At 36.1% G+C, this 17,673-nt stretch overlaps 1 protein-coding gene and 3 long non-coding RNA genes across 5 annotated transcripts in view; 1 reads left to right on the plus strand and 3 right to left on the minus strand.

The window, feature by feature from the left end:
* LOC106173920 (zinc finger CCCH-type with G patch domain-containing protein) overlaps positions 1 to 17,673 on the plus strand; it is a 118,188-nt gene that overhangs the window by 47,111 nt on the left and 53,404 nt on the right. The gene's annotated exons all lie outside the window — the stretch shown is intronic.
* On the minus strand, positions 305 to 1,486 carry LOC147763025 (uncharacterized). Its single transcript, XR_015333329.1, has 2 exons — positions 1,325 to 1,486; positions 305 to 727 (listed from the first exon to the last, which is right to left on the minus strand). It is a non-coding gene; the product is annotated as an uncharacterized LOC147763025 (long non-coding RNA).
* On the minus strand, positions 2,816 to 5,004 carry LOC147763026 (uncharacterized). 2 transcript variants are annotated; one of them, XR_015333645.1, is made up of 3 exons: positions 4,815 to 5,004; positions 3,713 to 3,775; positions 2,816 to 3,430 (listed from the first exon to the last, which is right to left on the minus strand). It is a non-coding gene; the product is annotated as an uncharacterized LOC147763026 (long non-coding RNA). The 2 variants fall into 2 exon arrangements; XR_015333644.1 differs by having other exon boundaries at positions 3,705 to 3,775; positions 4,815 to 4,986.
* LOC147763027 (uncharacterized) lies at positions 8,897 to 11,534 on the minus strand. The gene is made up of 3 exons (XR_015333582.1): positions 11,242 to 11,534; positions 10,957 to 11,063; positions 8,897 to 9,544 (listed from the first exon to the last, which is right to left on the minus strand). It is a non-coding gene; the product is annotated as an uncharacterized LOC147763027 (long non-coding RNA).

Below are 17,673 nucleotides of genomic sequence, written 5' to 3' on the forward strand. Positions count from 1 at the left end.
ATGCTGCAGTTTCAGCTTAGAGACTCGATGAAGCAAGGGTGGCAGTGCACGCACAATGGGACATTTTCCATGATTTCCCAGTTGATACCCTTAATTTTGAATAGAATACGCTGATGAATTCAAAGAATTAATTTCCACGTTTTTATCGAATGTATCTTATGAAATGTATTCCACGTCAGTTGTTTTTGTGAATAGTTTGCGACTGTGTGTGTTTCGTAGAAAACACATTTTCGTATTTTTTGTTTTGTAAGGGATAACATTCTGCCAATGTTTAAGCTTGAAATACAAAAAAATACCTAAATCATAGAAAAGCACTTGTTTTATTTTTTTGCAAAAATATATGAACGAGATACATGCAAGTGTTTCAGAAACATAACAAAAGTAGGAGCCAACGTTATACAATATTGGTAAACATCTGGATAAGATCACGTGTAAGAATTCAATATGAGCAATATTATCTATGATAATATACTGTGTAAAGATAGTTTCAATGTTCCAAGGAAATCTGCACTTGGTCATCAGTACTGTTGCAGTAGTGTTTAGGTCACCGCCGTAGGCTGTGGAATATTAAACCTTAGGCTATATAGTTAAACGAGTCGCAAAACCACCTGGAGCAAGACCGTCCGTGGCAAGGTAATTTTCGTCTGTGTTGTCGAAACCAAGTCTTTTACCGAGAGTCATCCCCATCTTCTTCGTTTTCATCTTCAAGCAACTTGATCAAATGATCCTAAAATTTCAATGAATATTTTATAATTCTGAAGATATCAATTGATTAAAATAGAGATTAAAACGATAGTAAGGTTGCTATTGGAAGAAACACAGGCAGTACTGACACCAAGCAGAAAACTACAATGACAGTGCAAAAAACGTCTTGCTACTTTTGGTGCAATAGTACATAATGCTTAACAGCAATATCATCACCACTGTTGAAACATATACTACAGGCAAGATAGACATGCAGAAACTGTAACAAGCGCAGTGTCTTAGGACCATGGGAGTTCCACGTAACACATTGAAAATGCGAATATGTGAAAATTGAAAAAAAATCACACTCAAGAAAGCAAGACGTCAAAAATATAACACCTAGCTGTTTTTCTAGATAAAACTGAACTGAAATGTCCCAAAACTACTTCAGTACAGTTTGCTGATAGTACGTACATAAAAACATGTGAACAATAATAATGTAATAATCATGTTTCAGCAAACGTGTGAGACAATCGTTTCTGTCACGCAGTTTTGAAATAAACACGTGCTAATAAAAAACAATTGATAACCAACAAAAGCTGAATTTTAATTTTAATTGGGGTGAATCAAAATAACCTACCAATTTATTTTCAAGCGCATCGTCTAACTTTTGCATTTTACTATTACTTCCTTCGTCCTCGAGGTGTGCACCGCCCATAAAGCGACGACGCCGACGACGACGTCCCCAGCCTGAAATTACAGAGATTACACTTTAAAGTGTGTCTTTACGTATTTCAGCGTAGATGGTATCTAAGATATGTAGGCCTACTATTTATACTTTTCCACTCGAGTTTTTTTCTAAACCTGAACAGTGAGATATAACAGAATGTTCTGATGAAAATGAAATACATGTATGAAGAATAATTAATTCTGCTTGATAATATAAGAATGAAAAAGAGACACGAAAGGCAACGTACCTTCAGAATCGGCAAACATCTGCACGACTAACAAAGTCACCAGAAGTAAGGCTAACACTCTGTACTTGTCCATGTCGATGTGGTTTCGGTTTTTTAACCAACAGACGAACTAAATGTCCACTGGTCTAGTACAAGATGTCCACCCTTTTTATACCACGCAGGACATGCTTAAATAGTTGTTTGGGATTAGAAACCAGTCATCAATCATTTCAGAAATACATATTTAATAAATCACTAAATCAACTTTACACTTAAAGAGTCCGTTTTTATAAAGGAATGCAATTTGTGGTTTGATTTGTTAAACAAATTTTCAAACATTTTCTTTAACCAAAACAGACCAACTCAGTGTCCACTGGTTCACCACAGGATGTCCATTCTTTATGTACCGTGCAGGGCAAGAAGTGCTGGTTGTCAAGTTGTTTGAGATTTAAAACCGGTTTTGGCGCTTTTCATGACTTAAAAGTTATGGAAATCACTTTCTCCCAGATAACAGTAAAGAGACCGTCAGTCAGATACATGTAATTGTCAAAAAAGACCTTTAACTAATTTTGCTGGTGGCTGTTTTCTAATAATCTATCTCGTCAACTCGTTAAGCTCCGAATACAATCCCTTAAGTTGTGTTACATACATAATTCGTTTGGAAATACTCCTACGGAACGATTTTTCTCGTTTTAAATGGTGCTGTGAACACCGCCCTGATGTAATCATTGGTTCTTTTGATCTATTTTGAAAATATATAATCAACTCGACGATATTCATGAATGCGATTAGAGTTTATTTAATGGAGGTTTGATATTTTAACGAAAAATAAATCATCGTCTTTAAAGTTGAAGAATAACGTTTGTGCAGTGTTTTGTGACTTTTTTGGCTATATTATACCAGTACTCAAGATCACTGTTCAAATATCATTTTAATGGAGCGGCCGAGTGACTTTTTAATTAATAATTAAAGGCCGAGTGACATTTTAATGAAATATTCTAAATTCGAAAATGATGTAACATCATGTTTACTTGTGAATATAATGGTAAATGAACAACAGACCCAGAGTTGCCAATGATTGAACATCTAAAATAACTAGGTACATCTCTAAAATGGGAAGATGTTTTTGCCAATGAAAATTGCTTTGATTAAAAAATATACGAAAGACAACAAACTAGCACAAAATGTAATAATATAATTCATTAATTGAGTTACATTTCAAATAGTCATATCAAAATTGCTGGGATAGCTTAGGATATTGTAGAAGTTAGAGTTATAAATGTGTTCACTAGCGAAATCATTCTTATAGACAATATGGAACAATATCAAGTGTTGCAGAACGGTGTGGAATGTTCATTAACATATAAACACGATGGAGCACACATTCCTTTTAAGTCTATATAGGTCCTTGAATTTGGTGGCCATTTTGAATTTTCGATCCGCTGTAGAGTACGGAGTATAAATACTTTTTTTGATCGGTCGTCATCTCATACCGGTACATTATTGGAGTGTTCGACGCTAAATTTGGTCAAAAATAGAGCTAAATCATTGGCCCAGCTAAAGTATTGACGATTTACTGAGTACATATATAAAGGCGCATATCTTCCATCCTAGAACAAACCACTAGGTATAAGTTTCTTATAAATGATCTGGTTTAGGTGGTACTTGAAAACAGTTTGGGTATCAACTTTCCTTCCTCATGTCTAGAGTTTACCGTAACGTCACACTGTCCCATGTTAATCGCTACCTTCGTCATCTAATTCTAAGTTCCCCAATCTGGCCATGTCTCCCTGCAATAATGAAATGTGAATGCTTACTTGTTTGGAAAACAATGTTTTATTCGCTATTAAGAATGACAATAAAGCCGTTAATCTTTTTCACGTATTTGTACCTGTACACAATATATCTCATGTATACAAACAAAGAATGCTAGTGTTTAAGAAGCTTATTCTTAACGCGTTGAAAAAAAATAACATTAAGCTGCATTAAATTAGAATAAAAAAACAGGTTTCATTTGCTCGTTTTTTTCTCAGCAAAGGTATGACAAAGTAATGTGTAACATACCGATATACCGTCTAAAACTGTCATAAGTTCGCGGCTGACTTTCCTTAATATCCTGCTCTTTCTCCCTACACCTGTAACAAACACATAAATTTATTGTCCATTTATTGTGCAGCTGGCTTTTCATGTCCATATACCTGTAATTAGCAGTTGTATTTCATATATATATATATATATATATATATATATATATATATATATATATATATATATATATATATATATATATATATATATATACAACTGTGATAATATATTTGTTCCTTTTCCGCAAAATTTGTCTCGAAGACAAATGAAGCTAGCTATATCTCTTAGATCTAAAGTAATTTAAGACATGTTTTCTATTACTTAAGGTACTAAGAGCTTGGCAGTTGCTGGTTGCTATGTATTGTTGTTATTCATATCTTATGTGGCGCCGCAGGCGTTGAACAGAGCTGTGCTAACGTAAAATCCTCACTACTTTGAGCGTTGCTCATCATCGTTACCTTGTTAGAACTACTCATGCTTTCTTCTCCATTGCTAGATTTTGATTATTTTTCCTCTTTTACCCTGACTCTATCTTCTTTTTAGCGTTATCTGTGGGTTTACTTGCCATTCATACATAGCACAGTCATTTCTTATGCTTACTGACCATCCAGATCGTGTTCAAAAACTCACTTTCCCCGGAGAGGATCTGACCTATTTATGTTACTCATCGGCCATCTTTTCCTCCCTTTTTTTTCAAACTTTTTTTTATAATTTTTTCTTCTATATATTCATGAACTCGTAAGAAAGATTTGCCTCAGTTTTCGGCCTTACAAGCTCACGGCACCCTTACCGCTGTAAGGGGTACTGTGAGCATGTAAGGCCGAAAACTGAGGCAAAAGAAAGATCGCGTCATTGTAATATTCTAAAATGCTCGTCAATTCTTGCTGTAATATTCATTTAAGGCTGCAGTTTCAAGCATTTGCCATTTTGTTCGAATTGCTCATTACATATGGTGAAATCTATTTTACCTGACAGTTAATTTAACATTCAACACTACCACTACGTTAATATTAAGGTTAACAGTAATAGATTAAGAAAATACAAGTCTGACAATTGAATATTTAATATAAAAGAGCAGCAACATACGCAAATGACCCTCAGTAGTAACAAACATCTGCACGAGTAACATCACCAGAAGGACAGCAAACACTCGGCGCCTCTCCATTTCTCTGTTGCTCTTTGCTTTATTCGTCTTTACAGTCAACCTCAGCTTTTCGTTTATGCTCTAATTCCTTGACTGAATGGTTGAAGGAGACATGGGTCAATAGTTTCAGTTGGCTGATTTTATTGTTCATCTCGCGCAAGTGGCAGGCATACCCCTATCATTACCCAGGCCTAACCAACTACCAGACTCGGCACCTAAGGATCCTGAATTAACCGGTATATCGGACCACACTACCCGTTTTCAAGGTGTGTGTCAGATCGCATTTCGGAGTATCAGTCAGAACACCGACAGGATGAGCCCACGCTCGGCTGTCACCTTGATTGGATAGTAAACGATTGTCGTATTTAATCGCTATATGGTTTTAAAACCGAGTGCATAAATTTGAAAGCCACCTAGATGAACCTTAGACTGCCACATTAATCTAATACAATGCAAAAAAAGCCCTATCAAAAGTGGTTAAAACATTCAAACCGAATGTCGATAAGTCCCCATACACCCCCAGAGAGACAATGAAATAAAGTACACTAAAGTAAGAGTACTGTTTAAGGTTGTTCAGCCGAGCGTGGATGAGCCCGCAGTCGTCCTACAAAATTTGTTCTGCAGGATGATATTCCGAAATGCGATCTGACACACACCTTGAAAACGGGTAGTGTGGTCCGATATACCGGTTAATTCAGGATCCTTAGGTGTCGAGTCTGGTAGTTGGGTAGGCCTGATTACCACTCATCCCTTAAATTTGATATCTGCGACACGTCATGAACTCTTCAAAAGTAAAGTGATCAGACGCGTTTATGTGCTGAATGACTTGAAAGTCTTGTATGATTATGCTAGACCAAGTTTTTTTTTTTTTAAATTAAGATCTGCGAGGTCCTTTGGAGTGACATATGAGACACGCGAGAACTAACGACTATACTATACTACTATGCCGAATTGTTTGCTATAGGACGCGCCTTCCAATTCAAAAATGCCAAACAAAGTAACCTGACGTGATCGCCATCAAACTCTGCTTTCCGACTTAGAGATGACAGATAAGGTTCATGAAAGATAGAATGAAGGATGGGCCTGGAGGAATTTAGATTTGGACTTTGTGAAAGAATTTGCATTTAGGGGAGTTTGAAACTAATTTCATTATTTTTTGTCGTTCTGTTTTTCCTCGGGGAAATTTCACACAAAACGTCATGCAGATAATCGCCACGTCATACACGTCATACAAAACGCGCCTGGTTTATGATACCCTCTTGTGATTATTTGAAGGGGTCTTTTTTTATTTATTGTTTTTTAAAAGAAATGACAGGCCTCGTATACAGAGCCGACCCTGGCACCTATTGGCGTCGGGTTCGAACCCCCAAATTCCAAGGCGATCAGTGACGAGTGCTGAAGACCAAGATATACGGCGTACGAGACTGTCGAGATAACTGTGACAGCTCTCTGCAACACCGTGGCGATTATCTGCGACCGATTGCGACAGTTGGCCCATACAATATCGTTCTCCAAGCAATTGCATTCACGATGCATCCTCTGAGCAATTACTATTCTACTTTATTTCAAAGCAGTGGCGGATTTAGAGGGGGATCAGGGGGATCCTACTCCCCCACCCTTCGGTTTCTGAAAACTATATCACACCAGTATTTCCCTCTTAAATGTAGAATTTTGACAAACTGAATCATAGTTCTAAGCCGTACCAAAGGGCACCGTTTGCCCTCCAAAACAACAAATTTTTGGGGAGCCCTTGTGCAGGCCCCGAACCCAACGCCAAGGGGGCGATGGCCGGCTTCGCATCTGAGGCCTGTCGTTCTGGACCCCCTCTTCAAATAATCCTGGATCCGCCCCTGTCCAAAGTAGGGCCTACGTTTACTCACAACTTCCTTGGTTAAAGACGTAATCAGACATTCTTTTGACAATATGCAAATAACCTGTTTTGTAAAAAAGAAACAACTGCAACAGCGGGCTATTTGAACTTGGTACAAAACACTACTGGGTTCTCATATATGGATGCATGAAGTTAACGGGGAAATAAAGGGAACCGGAGAAGATCAGCATTGGTCAGAATTGTGCCGGAAGTGACGTGCAGTGGTGTTAGAAACGAAGCTGAGTGGTCATTTTAACATAGAGGTGAACGGCAGTGAAGACGGGTTGTCGGAGGAAAAAGAAGTTTTCTAAACAACATGGTAAGATAACTCTCTTTTTTACGCATTTTGGGCAGAGAAAACTTGTAGAAATAATAAATGCATGATATGAAAACGTGACACGGAACTTGAAGGTGCAAAATCGTGCTTAATTTGCGGTCAACTTGTTTAGAAATAAATGCTGCGTCGACCGCCAGCGCGACAAAAAGCGTAAAGGGGAAATAATTCCCGGGAGTCTATAAATCGTTGTCATGTGGAAATTTGGCATTAATATAATCCGATATGTCCATATCTAAGTATTTTTGGGTGTTTTATGGTATGGGCTGCAATTACAACGATGTTTTAGAGGTCTTGAAGGACCTTGTGAAAACCAGGAAGTAGTTCGTAACTAACAAGTGGAATGTACCGATCTCCGACTGCTGTGCACAGCTGTATCTTTTTTTCAATATATTGACGAATTTTTAGATCTTTATATGTCCATCTGGCATGAAATTCCACACACATGATCACACTGATATACCTTTTACACTGGGGAAGGCGCTAATCAGTGACAAATGCCAAGACAAAGGTGACATTCTGACAGCCTCTTATCTGAGTTAAAAATCACTGACAAAAGAGACTGGCAATCAATTTCCTCAGGCTGGCAATCATTAGCCTATAGAAATTGGTCATGTTACATCTTATCTACCTGTGAGAATCGTTTTACCAACTGAGTATTGCATAATAATGTCAATTATTAGTACTTTGAGCTAGTCTTAATTAACTGTCAGCTCACCTGAATTCTCTTTTTGTCTTTTTGGGAAGATCTTGTCAGTGAAATGTTTTATTTGTCCTGTGACAAAAATTCGTCAATATATTGAAAAAAAGATACAGCTGTGCACAGCAGTCGGAGATCGGTACATTTCACTTGTTAGTTACGAACTACTTCCTTGTTTTCACAAGGTACTTCAAGACCTCTAAAACTTCGTTCTAATTGCAGCCCATACCATAAAACACCCCAAAAATACTTAGATATGGACATATCGGATTATATTAATGCCAAATTTCCACATGGCAACGATTTACAGCCTCCCGGGAATTATTTTCCATTTACACTCTTTGTCGCAATGGCGGTCGATGTAGCATTCATTTTAAAACAAGTTGACCGCCAATTAAGCACGATTTTGCACCTTCAAGTTCCGTGTCACGTTTTCATATCATGCATTTATTATTTCTACAAGTTTTCTCTGCCCAAAATGCGTAAAGAAAAAGTGTTATCTTACCATGTTGTTTAGAAAACTTCTTTTTCCTCCGACAACCCGTCTTCACTGCCGTTCACCTCTATGTTAAAATAACCACTCAGCTTCGTTTCTAACACCACTGCACGTCACTTCCGGCACAATTTTGACCAATGCTGATCTTCTCCGGTTCCCTTTATTGAAGCCGTGGCACAAGGCAATACGGACAAGTTGGTTAACAAGCAAGAAAAATCCCAATTTTGAGGAAATCAAATCTTTTTTACCTATTTTACAATAAAATAATGTTATGTATCTATTTAGTAAAAATTGGTTGTTTGGGAAAAATTACAATTAAGAAAAACATCAGGAAAACCTTAATGTTGCTTATAATCGCCCATACTTTGGATTTGAAGTTGACCAAAATAAATAAATAAATAAATAAATAAATAAATAAATAAATAAAACGACCTTTCCTAATAATTAACTGTTATGCATTGTAAATATTTAGCAAAAATTAAAATAAATTTCGTAACAGAGCAATTTCGTCTGGCCAAACAGAAATATTGTTTGCAGCAGCTGAACAGGTGACTCTGGCCTTTGGGGATGAAATTTTGACCCTGATTTACATATACGCTTGGGATATAAAAATAAACTAAAACATAGAAGTTCAATAATTTTATTTTAAAATACTCAAACTCTTTTAAAAGAGAAACATGCTTGCTGAGTCTTTCAGAAACCTTACAAAATATAGATTTCACATTGTACAAAATTGGTAAACAATTAAACAGTAAAGATAAGTTGACAATATGATATTTATAATAATATGTATCAATGTTCCAAGGGACGTGCGGTTGTTTATCAGCGCCATTTTGGTCGTGTTGAGATGACCGCTGTTCGCTGCGCGAGGAAAAGAATTTAAATCTTTGGGACCATTTCCATAACCCTATCGTACTAGCAGGATCGATCCATCTCCGAGGGCATTCTCGCCAAATCGCATTAAGTTTAAACGTGCATGAAAGTTAATTACCTCCATAGCAGCTTCAGTGGGCGTGACAGACAATTAAGTTGCTAAAACTAAATCCAATTTAGCGAGAATCCCCTCGGAGTTGGATCGATCCTGCTAGTACGAGAGGTTTACGGGAAACCAGACTAGTTCACAAGTACAACGCATCGCAGAACAACCTAGGACAAAACCAACTGCGGGAACGTTTTTTATCCTCAAAAGTTCTGCTCTCCAGACCAATGCACTTATCTAGAGCCGCCATCATCTTCTGCGTTTTCATCTTCAAGCAATTTGATCAAATGGTCCTGAAAAACAATAAAGATTTCATATTTATGTTGATATGAATTTTATTGATTTACAGGTATATAATAAATAAATAAATGTTGCACGTTAAATGGCAAATACAACCAAAAAAAAAAACAGGGCAGCAAAGCTGCCATATGTACTGACGTAAAGCAGATAATAACGATGACAGTGCACAAAATAAGATTTTTTTTGTTTATTTTGATGCAGTGTTGCGTAATGCTTCACAGCATAATCATCACACATATACTGACAGTCAATGAAAACGCCACAGAAAACTTTCTTGTTTTTTTTTTTACCGAGAATCGATTCCAACCATTTAAACGAGTACAAATGCACTTGTTTGGTCATAAGAGAGTGGACTGACCACTAGGATGTTTAAAATTTCCGCTTCAGTGATTTTGTAACCAGCTGTTACAATATCATGTGTTTTTTCTGTCTCGTGATTGGTGTGAATTAATCAGGTTCAATATATGGTGATTAATTCAGCCTATTTAAGGTAGTCACCAAATCCAGTGTGACACATGACAAAAAAGTTCCGTGATGCCACGTCAGACACTGAAAGAGTGACTGCGGGTCCTGGGGATGCTGGAGGATGGGCGGAACCAAAGAGATTTGATTACGTGACCTTGCATTTTAATGATCATTTCTGACCTTTATTTCACCTTGTGTAACTGAATAATGGGTCATATTTCACACGTAAACTGTTATTTTCTTAATGTGCCAAAGGAACAAATATATTATTTGATAAATAAATGATGCGTTTTCATTGACTGTTAGTATATATACATGTAATAAAGGCAACGCGGACATTAGGAAATATAACTAGCACAGGCCTTCAGGTCCATGCTAATGGGAATTGAAAGTCACACTTTGAAAATGCCCATATGTGAGAAAGAAAAATTTCAAAAAAAAAAAAAAGTTTTCGAATTCAAAATGTATTTTGGTCCTACCGATCTTTCCAGTAGGTTTCAGGATCAAAGTTGTACGGCGACGACGACAGAAGGAATAGAATAGGGGAGACCGGGGCTAGTTGGACCCTGGGGTAAGTTGGACCCCCATCAATTTATATGGGGTAAAAGAATTGATCACATCATTTTGTAAAGTGACCGTATCCAATAGTGCTAAGAAAGCGTCGGCAGTGAGTCCAAATGAAATAATTTAGCATCTTAAAGTAACTTTATTAAAGAGACTTGATGGGGGTCCAGCTTACCCAGGGGTCCAACTAGACCCGGTCTCCCCTAAGAATTCTTTCAGCTAGTGTATGAAACAATCATTAATGTCACGAGGTCTTGAAATAAACATGTTATGCAACAGTGTGTTTAAAATATAAGAACAATTAATCACGAACTAAAGTTGAACTTTGATTTTTTTTATTAAAATTAAAAATAAATTGTGAATTAAAACAACGTACAAGTTTACTGGTATTCTCAAGCGCATCGACTAACTTTTCCATGTAGTTTCCTTCGTCCTCGAGGTCTGCGCGTGAAATAAAGCGATTGAGATGACGACGTCTCCTGCCTGGAATTATAAAGATGACACATCAAGGCGTTGACCTGTTTTTACCTCCTTAAGTTAAGTTAGGCCATTACCTCGATCTCCACTCGAGAATTTTTCTAAACCTAGGTAGTGAGGCGAAAGTGTGAAGAATAAATGATTCTGCTTGATAAAAATATAAGAGAAAGGAAAGATAACATACCTTCAGAATCAGCAAACATCTGCACGACTAACAAAGTCACCAAAAGTAAGGCCAACACTCTGTACTTGTTCATATCAATGAAATTTTAATTGCCTTTTTAACCAACAGACGAACACGCGGTCCCGTGGTCTACCTCAGGGTTTTCATCCTTTTTATACCGAATGCTGCGTGTCAAGTAGTTAGGGACAAGAAACCGGTTTTGGTGCTTTTAAAAGCCCCCTATCCATGACTTAATCGCTTTCACTCAAATAACAGTTAAGAGACCGCCAGTTACATGTCTCACTGGTCTACTTTCATTGGTCTACCCCTCGATTACAGGATGTCCTTCCTTTTATACTGTGCAGGACATGGATATATTTTCTTTTTGTCGATAATTTTAATTTTAAAAAGTTTAAAAAGTGCTGTGAACACAGTTTCATATAAAATTCTGGTTTGGTTGTAGATTCTATTAGAATGGTTTGTAATTTATTCTTGTTTGGTGGACTATATACCGGTAGTAATTGTTTGTGTTTGACTCGCACTGGCTGTCAAGACAATTTTCTCTCCTTGTTGTTATTTTTATCTTAGAAAAAATGGTGGTTTTAAAAACAGTTTTATGATCTGACGTTGTTTACCAGGCAGTCACTGATGTAACCTACCTAGACATAAAGCACTAATGCACTGAATTAATCTGATAAACTGCCCCTTTAAACATGTATTTCTTCTCACCTTTTTTCTTTCATTATAAGTTGTGGTTCATGTCATTCAATTATGAGAAGGAGCACCAGACCATGACGAGAAAAACAAGTTATTTTTGTGGCATTTGTAAACTCCTATAGAGGTGTACGTGTATTACCAAAAACTTACTTTACCGCAGTCGAATACAACTACGCTGGTGCTTTAAGAATAAATGGACTTGCGGACTATGAGAAAAAAATCGAAGCTTGTGGCGGGACATTAAAAATGTCAAGACTACGCATTAATTACAACTTTGTGGTAAATAGAGCAACAACAGATTTGCATACATGTACGTAGAGAATGTATCATACACCATGTACCAGTAGACGATAATCACCTAAGAGTGATGGAATATGTGATATAATACGATCTTGGTTCACTTTGTTTACACTGATCCATATCGTTTAATGTTTATTCGTTGCCTTTTTGACACTTTCGTGATTTTTTGGGGATTAAATCAATTGACTATTTAACTTTCACGTGTCATTGTTCATGATTACTAACAAGGCGTGATATTATGATGGTAATGTACATGCACTACTAGGTAAGCTCACTGAAGAGTGAATGGTTTAAAGGATAACAACTATTTATTTTGGCCAAAAAATGAATTTTCCTGGGGTAAACGACAAATTTCCATACTTACCAACAGTTAATGAATCCATTTCTTCACTTGAAATTAGTCCCTAGTTTTTCTAAAAAAATTCTAAAAAAAATAGTATAACCATCTATGGAGGTCTCGTGACGTGATGACAAGCACAGAATAATTACGTTAACCGCCGATTTGGGGGTGAAATAGAATATATTTTATTTTTATGAGTTGTTTACAATGTATTTATTGTGAAATATAAATCTCATACAATTAATTGTTATCCCTTTAAGCTAAACCTGCTTGTCTACGGATTTACAGTCGCCAGAGGACCGAAAGGCACTCGTCCATTCCGTTAAGATGACACTTATACCAACTGAGTGAGCTGAGGACCCTGCATGGTCTCCCAACCCTGCCCTGATAATTACAGGGTAGGGGAATCGGCAAGTAATCCTTATCTGACACCCAAATAACGTGAATGTATTGTTTTCTGATTTCATTGTTTTTTCTCTGTTGTCGTGACTCTGTGGTTGCGTGCGACGTTGTATATTGCGGACGTTTGTTTTACGTCGCTTATTCTTCTTTGTTACGCTAAAATGATACATACGTTACCGATACATACGTTACCTTGAAGCGTGTAAATATTTATTCTATTTTCATTGGTTTTCTTTCGCTTTGTGGGCCAACCCTTATGTGTTTTATTTGTGTTTCATTAAAATAGTGTTGGCGCACAAAAGGAGAGACAACCAATGAAAATAGAATAAAAAATATTTACACCCTTCATGGTAACGTATGTATCATTTTAACGTAACAAAGAAGAATGAGCGACGTAATAACATGCGTGCGCACATACACAACATCGCACGCAACAACATAGTGGCGACAACATAGAACAAACAATGAAATCAGAAGACAGTGCCTTCACATTATTAGGTAACGTATGTATCGGTGACATATGTATCATATAAAAAATTTCAAGAAACGGTTTCAAGACAAGTAATATTTACTTGCCCTGCATTTCCTTCTTATTGATATATAGTATACCGTAAGAATTAGGCGTTTGCTCACAAAACGGACAACAAACAATAAACAAGGCAGCAAAGCTGTCAAATGTACAGACAAAAAACAGAAAATAAAGATGCAAAATAGGTCATTTTGTCAATTTTGATGCAAAAATAAATAATGCTTATAATAACACAGTCAGTTAACACTGATTTTTAATCATGCACAACAGGTAACATGCTCAATAACAGGAGCAGATCCAGAGGTATTTTCTGACAGTATTCCAAATTATATTTGTTGATCCATCCTACACTTTTGATGGTCTTCCAACAGAAAAAAAATTGATACCAGTCAATGTAAACTTTAAAATCTGACCGTCATCTGAAAGACCCAGAAGACGGCCTCAATCCACCCCTGCAATAAGATTATAGTTTCTAGCCATGAGAGTTCAAATTCACATAATGAAAATCCCAATATTTGAAAAATGTTGACAGTTCATAAAATAATATTACATATTGTTTAAAGACATAAAAACCTATGCAACTGCTTATGTGGAAATACAGAAAATCTGAAGAGCTTCAGGTGGATGGGAGTTGAAAATGCCAGTGTTTAGAAAAAAATTAAAAAGAAAACACAAAAAAAAAAAAAAAAATCCAATAAAGCTGCTATTCAAACTTTTAATCTTGCTGTATTAACATGATATGAATAATCCCAATGTGTTTGAGGATAATAAGGCACTGTTATTCATCTATAGCATTAATGTTGGCATTACACAAATTTTTTTTCTTTTGTAAACTTATTTGCAATATTAAACAACATTTACCTGCATAATTATCACCAATTCCTAATTATGTGACACAGTTAAGAGAGCTTAACCTATAGGACTTGAATGGGAAATCTCAACGTGTGTTTTATGTAATCTTATTTAATGGGCACTTGAAAATCAATTAGGCAAGTAATTTTATAGCTCTGAATTTAGCTAGTGATTATCCCAAGGGACAATTACCACCATCCATAAACAGTAGCCCCATATAGCACTCCATAGAGCTGCATTGCTTCCAAAACAGACAACAATCACACTGATTTCCAACACAAGCTACACTTCAGTCCTATGAAACTTTTCAGTAAGTTAGAATATCATAAGTAAAATGGTTTTTCCTTAATGGTCATCACAGCAGCGATGTCCAAAAAAGTTTTTTTTTTCATCTTTTATGCAATTTAACATAATGCTTAACAGCACAATGGCCATCAATTTTTAAAAATAAAGTAAGTGTATCATAGCTATTCAAAAGATGTGACTAGCAATGGTATTCAAGCCAATGGAAGTTCAAAGACTAAGTCACACCTTGAAAATGTCCATATGTGAAAATTTTAATTGTAACAAAAATCTATATAATTTCCAAGAAAGTTAACCGATATAACAGGTTTTCCAACTGAAGCTATAATTTAGTGCTATGCTACATTTCTGTAAGTTTGAGAAGAGTAAGTGACTTGGTTTTCCTTTAATGGTCACGATGGAGGCATTGTCTAAAATGGGGTTGTCTTCAATTTTGATGCAATATTACATAATGCTTAACAGCATAATGACCATCAATTTTTAATAATAAAATAGAAGTATCATGGATATTCAGAAAATTTGATATGGAAAGGTCTTCAGGGCCATGGAAGTTCAGAGTCACAACTTCAAAATGCCAAAATGTACACAAGAGATAACTGTACTGAAATGAATTTCTTTCCACTTTCAACACTTTTTTACATATATCAAAATAATCAATTTACTGTCGTTTTTAAATGATCAACTAAGAAAGTTGTTGACATAGGAAAAATATCAATAGAACAATTTTAAATGTCCAATTTGTTCCATTCTGAGATTCTGAACATGGTGAATGATTGAATCTGACAAACTGTAAAGATATGAGTTTATTTCCATTTTTGACACTTTATTACACAATGCACAATAACAGGTTGACCATCATTTTTATATAATCAACTAACAATATTGTTAAGATGCAGAAAATGTCAAAAGAACACCTTTACATTGCTAATTAGTTCACAAATGAGATTGTTAACATGCCTAAGAATTAAATCCGAGGAAAAAAGACATATATACAAAAAAAGGCACAATTTCACCAAAACTGAACCGATCAAGCTTATTTTCGAACCTCGTCTGTATTTTAGTAAATCTGATCACCCCTGTGAATTTCAAGACGATTGGCCAAATGATTTTCCTTGAAATGTGTTATCGGTGTTGCACATATGCTGAAATAGTGAAAAAACAGCATAACTTCCATAAAAATGGCCCGATCAGGCTGATTTTCGAACTCGACCTGCGTATTATGAATATTCATCATTTCAGTAACTTATAAGCCAAAAAGTAAAACGATTTTTCGCTTATCGTGTTATCGGTGTTGCATTTATGCTGAAAAAATGAAAAAATAGCATTACTTCCACAAATATGGCTCGATCATGCTGATTTTCGAACTTGACCTGCGTATTAAGAATATTCATTAGTTCTGTAAGTTTCAAGCCAAAAGGTAAAATGGTTTTTCACTTATCGTGTTATCGGTGTTGCATTTATGCTGAAAAAAATGAAAAAATAGCATAACTTCCACAAATATGGCCCGATCATGCTGATTTTCGAACTTGACCTGCGTATTATGAATATTCATCAGTTCTGTAAGTTTCAAGCCAAAAGGTAAAATGGTTTTCCATTTATGGTGTTATCGGTGCTGCATATATGCTGAAAAAAGAGAAAAAACAGCATAAATTCCCTAAAAATGACCCAATCACGCTGATTTTCGAACTCGACCTGCGTATTATGAATATTCATCAGTACTGTAAGTTTCAAGCCAAAAGGTACAATGGTTTTCCACTTATCGTGTTATCGGTGCTGCATATATGTTGAAAAAAGTGAAAAAACAGCATAAATTCCCTAAGAGTGACCCGATCATGCTGATTTTCGAACTTGTCCTGCGTATTATGAATATTCATCAGTTCTGCTAGTTTCAAATCAAAAGGCAAAATGGTTTTCCACTTATCGTGTTATCGGTAAAAGTGCACGCGACGGCGACGGCGACGACAGACACAGGTGATGGCTATATGTACAGACACATCTGTGTCTGTACATAAAAAAACAGCATAAATTCCCTATAAGTGACCCGATCGTGCTGATTTTCGAACTTGACCTGCGTATTATGAATATTTATCAGTTCTGTAAGCTTCAAGCCAAAGGGTAAAACAGCTCTTCATTTATTGTGTTATCAGTGTTGCAAAAATGCTGAAAAAAAGTGAAAAAATAGCCTAAATTCACTAAAAATGACCCAATCATGCTGATTTTCGAACTTGACCTGCGTATTATGAATATTCATCAGTTCTGTAGGTTTCAAGCCAAAAGGTAAAATGGTTTTCCATTTATGGTGTTATCGGTGCTGCATATATGCTGAAAAAAGAGAAAAAATAGCCTAAATTCACTAAAAATGACCCAATCACGCTGATTTTCGAACTTGACCTGCGTATTATGTATATTCATCAGTTCTGTAAGTTTCAAGCCAAAAGGTAAAATGGTTTTCCACTTATCGTGTTATCGGTGCTGCATATATGCTGAAAAAAGTGAAAAAACAGCATAAATTCCCTATAAGTGACCCAATCATGCTGATTTTCGAACTCGACCTGCGTATTATGAATATTCATCAGTACTGTAAGTTTCAAGCCAAAAAGTACAATGGTTTTCCACTTATCGTGTTATCGGTGCTGCATATATGTTGAAAAAAGTGAAAAAACAGCATAAATTCCCTAAGAGTGACCCAATCATGCTGATTTTCGAACTTGACCTGCGTATTATGAATATTCATCAGTTCTGCTAGTTTCAAATCAAAAGGCAAAATGGTTTTCCACTTATCGTGTTATCGGTAAAAGTGCACGGCGACGGCGACGGCGACGACGGCGACGACGGCGACGACAGACGCAGATGATGGCAATATGTACAGACACATCTGTGTCTGTACATAAAAATAAAAGTATTTACACGCCACATGGTAACTATTTTCATTGGTTGTCTTTTGTTTTGTGTGCCAACACTTATGTCTTAATGTTACATTAAAATAAATGAAAACGAGACAAATAAGATT

Source organism: Lingula anatina, chromosome 3, assembly GCF_051362555.1.
Source record: "Lingula anatina isolate TDL-2025a chromosome 3, LinAna3.0, whole genome shotgun sequence".
Classification (NCBI taxonomy): domain Eukaryota; kingdom Metazoa; phylum Brachiopoda; class Lingulata; order Lingulida; family Lingulidae; genus Lingula; species Lingula anatina.